The sequence below is a fragment of the Sorex fumeus genome, unplaced genomic scaffold (assembly GCF_029834395.1).
Source record: "Sorex fumeus unplaced genomic scaffold, SorFum_2.1 ptg000070l, whole genome shotgun sequence".
Classification (NCBI taxonomy): domain Eukaryota; kingdom Metazoa; phylum Chordata; class Mammalia; order Eulipotyphla; family Soricidae; genus Sorex; species Sorex fumeus.
This window is the reverse complement of record NW_026606127.1, coordinates 6,989,739-7,004,182: the sequence shown is the minus strand read 5'-3', so window position 1 is coordinate 7,004,182 and position 14,444 is coordinate 6,989,739. Positions and strand designations below refer to the sequence as shown.

At 40.9% G+C, this 14,444-nt stretch overlaps 1 pseudogene; it reads left to right on the top strand.

Moving 5' to 3' along the window:
- Positions 1-15: 15 nt before the first annotated feature.
- Positions 16-126, top strand: LOC130037005 (uncharacterized; annotated as a pseudogene).
- The last annotated feature ends 14,318 nt before the right edge of the window (positions 127-14,444 follow it).

The following is a 14,444-nucleotide window of genomic DNA, read 5'->3' as shown; positions in this document are numbered from 1 at the left end:
CAAACATGGTCCAGGGCAGGGGAGATACCATGATCATGTAGGTGGTTTTCCCAGGGTGAGGCCCATCCATTGCACTTGGGATGTGCTGACCCCTGCGATTTCCCCAAATGTGGGAAACTCGACTGCATAAAGCCCTTAAGAGGAGAAATTGCATGGGCCTGATGAAGAGTGGGGTAGGGTCAGAGGAAGAGTAAGCTGACAGTGCATTTGCTCTGCAAGCAAGAAGGACACAGTTCAATTCTTGCAATCTTTTATGGTCCCCAGAGACCCACCAGATGTGAAACTTGACCACAGAGCCAAGAGTAAGACTAGAGCACAGTCAAGTATGCCCATCACTGGTGTCCTCGAAAAAAATGGGAGAAATGGCACGGTTTGCAGTTTTCGGTTAAAATAATAAATTTGGAATAGGCTGAGGAAGGCAGATGAGTCTAAGATGATGAGAAGAAACGTAAAAATTCTTCCATAGAGGCTGTGTTTACACCTCATGGCCTCCTTTGGAAAGGAAGCAAATTTGAGACACATCACTAAAAGTTTTGGGTGGTCTATCCATAAATGATGGTTGGGGAATGCGAACACATACACTGTGGAATAAACCTACCAGATGAGTGATCAATGCCCTCAGAGTCATTCAAGGATGACTCTTAACAAGGAAAAAGCCAAGAGAACAGTTGACGCATGAATCCTGAAGATCAGCTCCTGGTAGATGCTAAGATAAGACACCATGTCCTCGAGCCCTCTTTTCAGCACCCCTAGCTGCACAATTTCAATTATTCCCAACAATTTTCAGAGTTGCTATCATGGTGACACTTTACTAGTGAGTTTCAACAATACGGTCCATTGCCTATGTAAGTCTTTGAATTTGTAAACTCCCCAAGTTAGCCAAGCCAGCTTTCAGGAAATTTCTGGTGGCGGGAGCTCAAATTATATTAGCTTGAGGGGCTGGTCTTTGGTCTTCCATGGTCCCTGTTGCCTGTAGCTTTCTCTAAACATCGCTTTTAACTGCCGTTCACACAAGAACCAACTTTATAAATGACGTTGTGGTTCCATTGTGGTAGGTACCATACAAAGACATGCATCCTAGGTCACCACTCCCAAAGCAGTTAGTACGAATTGACCTTGAGCCTGGAAGGTTGTGGTAGAAAGAGATGGTCCTAGGAGAGTTAATGTGGTGATGGATGGTTGGAAAGGAAACCGGGAAGGGTAGCGAAGTGGAAATCTGGTGATCATCATGGGATAATTGGTGGATTTTTTTTCAAATACGTTAAAATATTTTTGAAAATGAAATTCAAGACAAACATACGAAAATAAGATAGGTTCCAAAGTACAGTTTACATATAAGACCCAGAAAGCTGAAAGGGCTGGCATTCCTTCTGGAGCTTTTAATCATACCGTTTACTAAATATGTTATTTTCACATCAATTACCTGTGGAGAGGAATAGTGAGAAACAGAATGCCACCAGAAAAGCAAACTGGATGACCACCTTCATTAAAAGCCAGGTGGAAGGTGTTCACATGGATCCCAAGTGCAAATATATGTTAACAGGAACATATATTTAACCAACTCTGCTTGGTACCAGTAATAACTTTGTTGAAAATGGGGGGAAATGAAAGCAGTTTCTGACTGACATGAGACTAACCAGTTAATAGATTTTCTCAGGAAAGGGTAGTTGACTGGCTGGGAACAGAAAAACGTGAAAAGTGTTTTGCTACCTTTAATGTATGGCTGGAGGGAATTGATCCCAGAAATCACTTAAAACTAACAAGCTTCAACTCTCCTGAAGGAATGTTGTATTCTTAATCACTTAATCACTTAACTTCCCGTTAGTCTTCGATTTGCTTGAGCGGGTGCCAGTAACATCTCCATTTGTCCCTGGCGCGTGCTAGTGTAGCCCAATGGCATCTGTTCGCTCCGGGAACATGAAGGGCCTCAAACCGATCGTTAATGATCTTGATGAAGAAGTCAGACCATCTGGAAGTTGGGCGGCCACGCGGTCTTTTGACATCCCGAGGAATCCAGTCGGTAACAGCTCTAGTCCAGCGGTCGTCTTTAAATCTCATTACGTGACCAGCCCATCTGATTTTCGACACCTCGGTAAATGAGACAGCGTCCCTGATTCTTGATCGGCGATGGATGTCAGAACTCCGGATTCTTTCTCTCAATTGAGTGAAACGTGATATTCCAAGCATAACTCTTTCTATTCTTCCTTGGGAGACCTGAATACCATTCTCATCTTGTTTGCGTAGGGCCCAGGTCTCTGAGGCATATGTTAATGCAGGAAGAACAGTGGAATCAAAGAGATGTGCCCAGAGCCGGAGGTTCTTCATCCTCTTAGCTATTTCTTCGACGTTCTTGAAGGCATTCCAAGCCGCTCTCTTCCTCCTGCACAGCTCGGGTGCCAGGTCATTTGTCATGTTGACCTCTCGAACTAGGTGCACATAGCTGATGCTTTCGGAGATGGTCGTTTCGTTGAGAGCGAATGGGGCATCAGGAACAAGGCTGCTTCTCATAAACATTGACTTCATAAGATTCAGCTGCAGTCTTATCTTCCCACACTCACGGTCAAAGTTGGCCAGCATCTATCTTCGTTGTCTACGCACCAACATCTTATTATGATGAAAGAGAAATCGAGAAGTTCTACATGGAGCTAGAGAAGTTCTATAAAGAAGACCACACCTTCTACAAGATCATTGTGCGTGATTTTAATGCCAAGATAGGACCGAGAAGATCATCTGAAGAACTTCACATCAGGATCCATGGCCTAGAATGGAACGAACAGGGTGAGAGACTGTCAGAGTTCATCATGTTGACCAAGACCATTCATGGTAACTCACAGTTCCAGAAGGCAGAATCTAAACGATGGACATGGGAGTCTCCCGGTGGAAGATTCCACAACGAAATAGACCACATCATATTCACTTGACGGTTTTGCCTGACAGATGTCACTGTTGTACCAAAATTTCGAACGGGATCGGACCACCGTCTCCTTCGTGCAAAATTCTACTTCACAGAGCAGGGAGAAAGGGCTACAAAGTTCAAAAAGAGAACTCTCAGAATGACCACCAACTGTGAACTCTTTGGTACTATTGTGACAACATGGGAAGATGCCATTGTTGACAACATTGACAAGGAATATGATCGACTGGTTCAGCACCTCCATGTATGGGCGAGGAATTCCAAGAGAGAGATAAGCACAAAAAATCGCCTTTCTTCAAAAACTCTTGAGCTAATTCGCCAGCATGGTTTGGCGCATGCCTCAGGCAACCGAAAGCTAACATCCGAGCTCGCAAAGCAGTGCAGAGATGCGATCAAGGAAGACCTGAAAGAGAGAAGAGCAGAAGTACTGGTAGATGTGGCAGAAGCCGGGAAAAGTATTCGTAACACCCGCCTGTCCTTCGCCAACTACAAGACCAAGATGACTGCCCTCTGACGTCCTAAATGGATCCATCACATCCTCCAGAATGGCAATGGAGAAGATTATCCAATTTCTGTTACTATAAATTGTTTATTGAGATATTATAATTGTAATGTTTTCAAGCTAAGATTACATTGATGTGGACATTTATATCTATTTGTCTACTTTTCTAATTGTTTCCTTAATATCAATACTTAAAAACTAACTTACTTATGACTGGATATGTAGCTCAGGACAAAAGAACTTGGCTTGCATGTATGAAATTTTGGTTTCTATTTTTAGCACTATAGAAGCAAAAGCAAAATCATTAACTGTGTTTGGAAATATGCTTCAGTGGTAAAATATTTGCCGCACATTTCTGAGGTTATGAGTTTGATCCTTGAATTTTCTTATACACACACGAAAGCTAACTTACAACAAAGTCTCACACTGGAGACCTAACTGGGCCCGCTCAAGAAAATCGATGAACAACGTGAGGACAGTGACAGTGACATTGACTTAATGAACATTAAACTGCTTTAAGCTATATATTGCCTAACTATTATACAGATTTATTTCTCAATAAAATAACTTTAAAAGGCCTATTTTCTAGCATCTTTGCTAGGGAAAGATAGCACCTGATATTTCAATACTCGTAATTTGGGGGACATTTTAATTTATCATTTTATTTTGTGCTCTTTGTCTACCAGTGAACTTGAAAATTGCTCTTGTGTGGTACTACATGGAAAATATTATGCTATGGGAAATGAGTCAGAAACAGAGGGACAGACATAGAAAGATTGCATTCATCTGGGTAATATAAAGTAACAAAATAAGACACTAACACACAAGTACAACTGTCATAAATACCAGGTTGTTCACTCCATGACTTAGAGGCCAGCTTTACTCTCTAGGGGTAAAGGCAGTGCAGATAGAGAATGGAGCACCCAATAAAGGGTGCTGGGAAGATCTGCCCAGGATGGGAGATGCCTGTTGAAATTAGTCTATGGACCGAACAGGATTGCCACCCAATGTCCCTTTTGTAGATCATAGCACCCAAAAGGAGAGATAGAACAAAAGGTAGTGCCCTACCAAAGAGGCAGGGTGGGATGGGGGATGGGGAGTAGGAGGGATACTTGGATTGGTGGGAGTGGAGATTGGCCACTGGTGGTGGGATGGGTACTCGATCACTGTATAACTGAAACCCAAGTGCAACAACTTGTAAGTCTAAACTATACCTCATGGTGTTTCATAATAAAACAAAACAAAACAAAACAAATTTCAAAAAAAAAGAAAATTGCTCTTGTGTTTACTAGTCATTTACACTTCTTTCAATAGACATTATATGATCATGGTTTATGCTTATTTTTTCTATCAAGTTTAATAGCGAAATATTGATTTATTTCACAACACTAATTTTTTAAAACCATTCATCCTTGGCCTATCATAATAATTGCCAGTATTTGTTGGTGTTGCTGGTTTTTTGATCACTTAATTTGCTTTTTGTCCTTTTCTTTCAGATTGTAAAATTTTGGACAAGTGAGCATATGTTTTCCTTTATCTTCTACAGTTTTAAACTGAGAACAATTGTTAGTCTTGTACAATTAAAATACCTTTGCATTTACTATTTCTTCTCATTTGATTTACTTTAACACATCTAGATTCATCTACAATTTATCCTAGTATGTCTTGTAATATTGAAAGAAACCACCATTTTTTTCAATCATAGCACTGTAGCACTGTCCTCCCGCGGTTAATCTATTTGCTGTAGCGGGTACCTGTAACATCTTACACCAAATTGTGAGACTTGTTGTCACTGATTTTGGCCTATCGAATAGGTCATGGGGAGCTTGCCAGGCTTTTGCTATGTGGACGAGATACTTTGGGTAATTTGCCGGGCAGAGGAATCGGAATCAGGGTTGGCCTCCTGCAAGGCAAATGCCCTACCCGCTGTGCTGTGAACGTTATCTAAAATATACTAGTAATACCAAATGTTGTTTCTTTAACAGTGCAATATAAAAGATTATTTAGTAATTTTCTTGATTTGTTAATGAAATAGCTAAGCTCTTGAGTAACATGGGAGTATTTTTCTAACACAGGAGTCTGAGGAAAGTGAAACTGTTATAACTGTCTTGTAGGATTCCATCTCCCTAGCCTGCTTCATTCTACCCCGCTCTCTATCCAATCCGGTCTTCTTCTTGGGATTCTGACCTCCTGATTGGCTAGCCTCTACCTTTCAACTGCCTACTTTATGACATCATTCTCCCACCAAACCAACCACCAACTGATAGAATCTTGGCAGTCCCATGTAGTAGTTTGTAAACAAATTTGAATCAGCATGGCAAGTGACGAGTGACCAATGACCAATCACCAGTGAGCAGTCGTTTGTACTGAACACTTGTGGTCTTAAGCCGCTGCAGTGTTCAGACGTACTCTCGTACCGTCTCCTCTTCTCGTCTACCTTTCATCGGTATTTCCTCTTCTCTGACCATGTCAGGTAAGGAATAATACTTTTCAAAGCTTTTCATTAGATTTATCATCCCTTAACTTAGCAGTCAAGGAAAAACAGCACATAGTAATGAAAGAATATATTCAAGTAGAATTTTATAAGCCTCATTTTAGCTTGACTTTGACATTTTCTGTGTGATTTTAGACATTGGCTTACTTTCTCTCACATACAAAGTGTTTTTCCTCATTGATTACATTATATTTTAGACATACTTAGGAGCTCAAATACACACACATACATAAATACATATATATATGTATATATATGAGTGTTGATTGTCTGTGTTTCTTTTTCCTTTTAATAGTGAATTTTTCATGATATCCATTGAAAACAAGTAAATCAGATACCGTATTTTTACAGAAACAAAATATAAATGCTGTGGAAAACTGTTAATATATACTAGTATGTGTTCTCTGTAATGGTCTCTCCACTTGTATTCATATTTCAGTATTTTAAATATAGTGATATTACAAAGTAATAATCATTGATCTTTGAGATTTGATTTTAGCCAGGTAATAAGAAAATATGGGGCATGAGTAAGGTGTGGAGTGCTGAGGGTAGGGAAGCAAGCCCTCAAAGGTAAGAAAGTTTGGGAACACTTTCATCAAACATTGACCAATCGAAAGCTAGACATGATGAGGGAGAAATAAATACGAAAGAAAGAACGAAAGAAAGAAAGTAAGAAAGAAGGAAAGCAAGCAAGCAAGCAAGCATAGGGACGTCGATTATCAAGGAAGGGGAAAACGTTTGTTCAGAATGTTGAAGAGAACCACAGATTTAAAATCAAAAAAGAAAGGTACCAGTAGGTAAAGCAGATTATCAGAAAGCCATCCTTGCTGGCATTTTTCCTTATTATCTCTTAGAACACAGTACTTGGTTCTTGACAATTTGAGTATAAAGACGCTTCAGAAATGATGCTTCCCATAAATAGCTAATAGTGCTGATCTAGGGCGGTGGAAGACACATAATCTTCAATGTTTTTATTACGTTATGGTTTTAAGTACATGTACACGCTGCCTGTTAAAATTAAAAATTGGTATATTCTAACTTGAATAAGGAGATTTGATTCATTTGTGTGGTAAGTAGGTTCCAGGTTAAAGCGGCTTCTCATCTTTACAAATATTATTTCATGTGATTTTTTTCTTCCTAACATGAAAGTATTTTGATAATAGTGAACTTCTGTTTTAAATCCTAAGAGGAAAAAGAAAAATCAATTCTCACAGATCCAATTACACATTTTTGTCATATTTGTGAATTAAGATTTTTCCTACATTAAAGATATTTTATTGGATTTTGGTGCTCATTTATTAAACATTGAGAAGAACGTTTTCCTGGTTGATAAAGCTAATTCTAATCTAGGGGTTGAAAGTAAATTTGCAATATTTTGTGATCACTTTTTAAATGGTCTTTTCTGTGTCTTGTGTGATCAAGTGAAATCCTATGCTGTGTTAAACACGTGTTGTTTGCTGGTTAATATTCAAAGGTACTGATGAGAATAATTTTTTGTACTTTCGAAATTTCTTTCTGTATTTAACTCATTTAAAACATTTCTTGTCTATGAAATACAATCACGCATAATCCTATTTTCTTTTTGTTATGTAGTTACTGATAAATCCTTTCTCTTTAATGGACTGGTAAAGTGTGCACTCAAAAATCACCTTCTATTCCATTTTTTGGCTAGAAGTTTTTTGTATAATAGAATACTGTCTACATATTGTATATGTGGAAAAATTTATTAATAACCTTATTGCACTGTTTTATTTGGTTTTGTTTGGGATAACAGCCACTGTTTTTCAAGGCCTACTCTTTGGTCTGCTCTCCATAACATACTGTACTATGCTACTTGCCACGGAGTCCAGATTTCATAAATATCTATATTCTTTTCAGTTATGTGATACATATTTTTCATGATGTTTTCTTTACCCTTCCTCCTATGTAAATTACATGAAATAGAAAAATTATATTCATGTATGCATTATTTTTCTTAGAATTATTAATAACTACATTTTAGACAAACAGTTTAAGACACAGAGTTTAAATAAAGTTTTGCTTCAAAAACATTTCTTTGAAAAAACTCAAGTTGTCATTTTTGAAGTGGATCAAAAATGAGGGTAAACTTCAATGCATCCACAAGAGTAAGTCGTATGTGAACAGTAAGTAACAGGTACTCATGGCACAAGTCAAATGGAAACCTGATGATTACAATGGTAATAGTTGTAAAGACCCCAAATGTCTAAATTAATGTAAGGTATCTTCCTTCTGGTTTCTGGACTTGTAGTGATCATGCAGGGTCCTGGCCAAAAGTCCACATGCTTTAGGATGTGTAACCTGGAAATTCAAAAGGCACTGAGAGAGATAGTACTGGAGGGCATAAGGCACTTGTCTTGTACACAGCCAATCCAGTTGAATCTCTGTCACGGCATACACTCTCCCGAATGTTCTAAGGGGTCACTCCAGAGTGCAGAGCCAGGAAGAACCCAAGATCACTGTCAGTTGTTGGTCCAAACTCTACACCACCCTACGCCCCGCCCAACAAAATTTATTGGAATATAGGAAATCTCTTTGCCATCTCTGGGCCTCAGGATTCTTCTTGTCCACTGAATGTTTTCCTTTCTCTTAGACTTCTTAATTTGAAAAAGCTTCCATTCTAGGAAACAGCATAGGACTCAGTAGGAGGCAATCTACAGGAATTTCTAGGGTAAGGAGAACTGTCTGTAAGCAAGAAATCCAGGTACAGACATGATCACCTGGCTCTTCTACAGTTCTGTGTTCACTTTGGGAGCACGATACGAAATGCACAAAGTGCCAAAAAGTTCCAGGCTTTGAATCACCCCAAATTGTTGGAATTTTGGAAACTCAGTTGACTGTTGGTACTAGAAGCATCTCGATGGCTTAAATTTTAAGTTCATATTGTTCCTCTCAGTGTTGAAGGAGATTATTAGTCTCACAGATTTTTTTCATCACCCTCTTGTTCCTTACAGAAAATTTTCAAAATCCATCTGTATTGGGAACTGCACATACTCTGCAGCTTTCCCTTCCCGTGGTGAACAATGCAGCTTCCCTAACAGGAAGTGTCTGCAACTACTCCAGAGTATCTGCTCCAGCTGGTAGTTCTGCTTGGCTCCTGCCCTCAGCCTCTGGCACCTCTTTCCAACCACTGATGGGTAGTGCCTATCTTTACCAACATTTCAGCACAACAATGCTGTCTGGAGTGTTTCACCAGAGTCATATATCCACCTCAGCTGCTTCCTACCTGAGTGTTTTGGAATGGGATATTGCAGGAAGTGCTGAAGAGAAATCTTCCATGGGAGACTTTTCTGTGACTATTCTTGACCAAGACACCGCTGTCTCTTCCATATCTATGGCAGCTCGCTATGAGAAAATTCTAGATACCAACAACACGGTGTCTGTGTACCCATCACTTTCTGCCAGTCTTGTGGAAAGAACACCATTTCTGGTTCCACATCAGAGTCAAAGCCTGTCACTTCCCTACCAGGAAGGAAGCCAGGTGTATTACTATCATCCAGGCAATCTGGGAACTCTCCTTTCCGGTCTGCTGTTCTATGACTCCATTTCATACACAGGGCTAAATGGCTCTGCCCCCAATCTTACAGCAACTCATCGCGAGAGATGGTTATGGGTCTCAAGGAGGTTCAGCCCGCAAATAACCAAATACCAGACTCCTACTCTGGAATGACTTCTCTCTGTCTGCTCAACCTATCACAGAATTGAGTTATCAAGGTGAGGAAAACGGAGAGAAGAGAAAGAAAATTCAAAAATTGGGGTCAAATAAGAGGAAAACTGATCGTAGAGAGGTGGTATTCATATACACTGAGATTTTTAAATTAAAAAAAATCTCAGTTCATGTTTACTCCCCTCACTCATTTTACAGCATGTTATTTTCACACTCAATATAAGAGCTCCTAATGGAGATTGGAAGTTATGATAGTATAATGGACATCTAAGTTTCTTATAATGAAATGTCAGGAGCAGAGAAAAGAATGCCACATTTTTTCCCTTGTTATTTCATTTTTTTAATTTTTATTAGTTAAACGTCATGAGGGACAGTTGTAGACTTACAAATTATTGTGATTCGATTTCATTTATACAATCATGGAGTACCTATCCCTCCACCAGTGCCCATTCTCCAGCACCACGGTCCCAGTATTCCTCCTACCACCCATACCCCCCATCCCACTCAGCCTCTGTGGCAGGAAATGCTACATTTTTCACTGTTCTATGTCAGCAGGCCTCAAGAATTACCACACTAAAAGTAAAATACATTTCTTAAACTAGTGTTTTGTTATTTTCTTAAGAAGTTTCAGAACTCTAATTGTAATGGTACCACTTTAACTTTCCCTTCCATAAATGAACAGCAAGGTTCTGAATACACTTGTGGTTCAGAGATTCTGACTCAAATCATGAAACCTAGAATCTGTACCTCAGCACAAATATCACGCTGAATTAGTGCTTCATTCATACTCTTATTCTATGATATTAACGGCCTTTTATTTGTTCATGAAAGTGAATAAATTGACAGTACAATACATTACAAAGCTAAGCTCTATATGGCACTTATTAGTTTGTAAAAGTAAAGTAAAGGCCCTCCCGTTGATCATCAATTTGCTCGAGCGGGCCCAGTAACGTCTCCATTGGAGACTTTGTTTTTACTGTGTCTGGCATATCGAATACTCTCGGCAGCTTGCTGGGCTCTCCTAGAGGCGCAGAGGAATCAAACTCGGGTTGGCCATGTTGGCCGCGTGCAAGGCAAATGCCCTACCCGCTGTGCTATCGCTCCAGCTGTATTAGTTTGAAAATCTATAATTACTTAAAAAAAAAAAAAACTTTTGTTTGGAGGACGTTGAATCTGTGTCATAGACCGAAGTGCTCAGGGATTACTCCTGGATCTGTGCTGGGGATCACTGCTGAAGATGCTTAGGAGATCATAGGTGATGCGAAAGATCAAAGTGAGGTCAGGTGTGCGCAGGGCCATTGCCTTAACAAATGTACTATCACTCTTCCCAAGTCTCTTATTTTTCAAGTTAGTTTACACAGAAATTCTTAAAATACAAAGAAAACCAAAAAACAAGAGCACTACATGACAAACAGTAAGAACTACAACATTTACCTCCAATCTTCAAGCACAGGACTTGTCCATTATCCGTAGAATACCCAGTAACAATCCATTGCCTATTGCTGGTAGGTGCACAGTTGTTGCACCACTAGTTTTGTGGACCGAATATCTCATTTCGCAGACACTGATTTCTTCCTTGGTTCCTTTCTAGTGATGAATTTCCTGGGGATAGAGACTTCCCTGTTATCACAACTTTCAGGTAAGACATTTGGTCTGACACAAATTTCCGAATTGCCCCCATGTTGCAGTAGCAGGATTCAAAGACCTGTGAGTAATCCACCACCAGAGTTTCGGGAAGTTCCCATAATATCTCCAGCCAAAGTAACCTGGCGCTGACCCCAACTCCAACTCAGGAACAAAAAGTTAAGAATTTTGATCAGATGAAAACTGGGCTTTCAAAACCTCTCGAGACCTACCAGATCCCCGTAGACCTAGAACAATGCAAAGATCTGCAGGTAATGAACACCACTGACACCATCACTCTGAAGCAGGTGCAAGAAAATTCAAGTGGCACCAAGGGGGCCTCCGATGCAGAAAGGAAGAACAAAAAGGAGGCTTCTGAAACTCTTGAGGGAGAAGCCAAGGCCAAAATCCAGCCAAAAGTCCTAAAATGCTTGCTAGGGGGAGGGGGGACTGTTCGTAATGCTGCAGTCAGTGATAGGTGTCCTGTGACCACGGCCAAAACTAACAGCAAACCTCAAAAAGCTGCCTCCAGCAGGATCAGCAAGAAAAAGAGGCATGAGCAGCAGAAGACAAAAAACACCCGAGAAAAGTCTAAGAAAGCTAATTAGTGTAAGCAGCCAGGGAACAAGGTCAAGGCAGAAGAAAAGTCCACCATTGGCAAGATGAAATGCAAGAAAAGTCAACCTGAGTTTTTCCAAGAGGCCGTTAAAAAGCCCCGCCGCTACCTAGGCATACACATGCTGGATTCGGTCCAAGTGTTTCATGCTCTGGGGAAGAAGAGTGATCCAAAACCTGGAATCTCTTCCTCCCAGGTCCTGAGTAGCTCAAAGAAGCCTAAAGATGTCAAGCCATCCTCAGCTGTCAAGTCATAGCTAGGTGCTACAGGGGATGGAAAAGGCCTTGAGAAAACTCAGGTCAAAGCACAGAAACCAAGTAGCCGTGCTGAAAAACGCTCATCTCCATCCAAGTCTGAGCTGCCACCTCCTGGGAGGTCAAATTGGTACCTTTGCCGTTTCTTACCATGAAGAGTCCCCAAGCTAGACCTGTTCCTCAGAGACGACAATCTGTGGCCTCACGTCGTCCTGCTGCAGCTTACCCTGCCAAGCCCGAATCTATCAATGCAGCTCAGCCAACTACTGCCAATTCTTCCTGGTCAAACACTCCATTTTTGTCGATTCTCCCAAACTTGCTCAGTCCATTTCAACCACCCATTTCGACCAGGTTTGCAGAACCCTACTATCCGGCCTATTCGTCACCTCACAGCTTCTAGACCTGATCCCTACAATAGCAGCTGGCATTTCCCTCCAGCTGGAACCTCCTCCTGTCTTTGTGGACAAGCGGCAGTTGCCAACCAAATGTCAGAGTCAGTTTCTCCTCCAAGACTTCCGTTTCCAACCGATTCCATGGAGAAAGCCCAATGTTCCCGAGCCAGTCATGTCAAAGCCCATCACCAAAGAGCAGAGACCAGAGCGTGAGGCTATGAAAAGGAAGGCTCAGAAGGAGCGTGAGAACGCTGCCAAACACACATCTTTGGGTGAAAGTTCAGAACTTTATTGAGAGGGAAAAAGAGATGGACATCTCTTTCTACTATGGCTACGTAATGGGAGTAGCTGGAACGGTAGGTTCCACTTGAGGTACCAGATGGTTTTCCTAGGCAAACACTGACATGCCATACTCATTTTATTTATTCTAATATATTTTTTCAAATTAAAGAGATGCATCATAGTTAATTGGTTGTTAATAAAAGTTATGAATGTTTAGATGCTGTCAACTGTGGTTGTTTTTGGGAGTGGCTGGGGGTTGAAGGATGGGATGGGAAAGAATGGGAAGTTAGAGATAGGAAAAAGGGTGAATAGACAAGACTCTACGAAATACAAACTTGGTCCAGGGTTATAAAGCCCATCAGATGAGAAATTGCATGGGTATGATGAAGAGTGGGGTAGGGTCAGAGGAACATTATAGCCTACAGGGCATTTGCTCTGCAAACAAGAAGGACTCAGTTCATTTCTTGCAGTCTTTTATGGTCCCCAGAGACCCACCAGATCTGAAACTTGAGCACAGATCCAGAGATAAGATCATAGCACAATCAAGTATTCCCCATACCTGGTGTCCTCCACAAAAAAATTGGGAGAAATGGCACGATCTGCAGTGTTTGGTTAAAAGAATAATTTTGGAATAGGCTGAGGAAGGCAGATGAGTCTAAGATGACCAGAAGAAAAGTAAAAATTCTTCCATGGAGGCTGTGTTTACGCCTCCTGGCCACTTTTGGAAAATAACCAAATTTGAGACACATCACTAAAAGGTTTTGGTGGTCTATCCATAAATGATGGCTGGGGGATTCGAACTCATACACTGGGGAATAAACCTACCTGATGAGTGATCAATGCCCTCAGAGTCATTCAAGGATGACTCTTAACAGGGACAAAACCAAGAGAACAATTGAAGCATGAAGCCTGAAGATCAGCTCCTGGGAGATGCAAAGATAAGTACCAATGTCCTCGGCGCCTCTCTTCAGCACCCGTAGCTGCAACATTTCACTTATTCCCAGCAATATACAGAGTTGCTGTTACGGTGACACTTCACTAGCGTGTTTTCAAAATGCGGTCCATTGCCTCTGTTAGTCTTTGGATTTGTAAACTCCCCAAGGTAGCCAAGCCAGTTATCAGGAAATTTCTGGTGCGGGAGCTCAAATTATATTAGCTTGAGGGACTGGTCCTTGGTCTTCCATCGTGCCTGGTTCCTGTAACCTGCTCTAAACATCGCTGTTAACTGCAGCTCACACAAGAACCAACGTTATAAATGGCTTTGGGGCTGCGTTGCCAGAGGTACTGGACTAAGACATGCGCACTAGGTCACCACTTCCAAAGCAGTAGGTACCGGTTCTCCTTCAGCCGGGAAGGTGTTGGTGGAAAGAGATGGCCCTAGGAGTCTCAATCGGGTGATGCATGAATGGAAAGGAAACCGGGACGGGTAGAGAACTGGACAGCTGGTGATGATCATAGGATAGTTGGTGGATGTTTTTCAAATACGTTAAATATTATTTGTAAATAATATTCAAAACAAAAATACGAAAATAAGATAGGTTCCAAAGAACAGGTTACATACAAGACCGAGAGAGCTGAAAGGGCTCACATTCATTCTGGAGCTTTCAAACATACCATTTACTAAATATGTTACTTTCACATCACTTAGCTGTGGAGAGGAATAGTGAGAAACAGAATGCCAC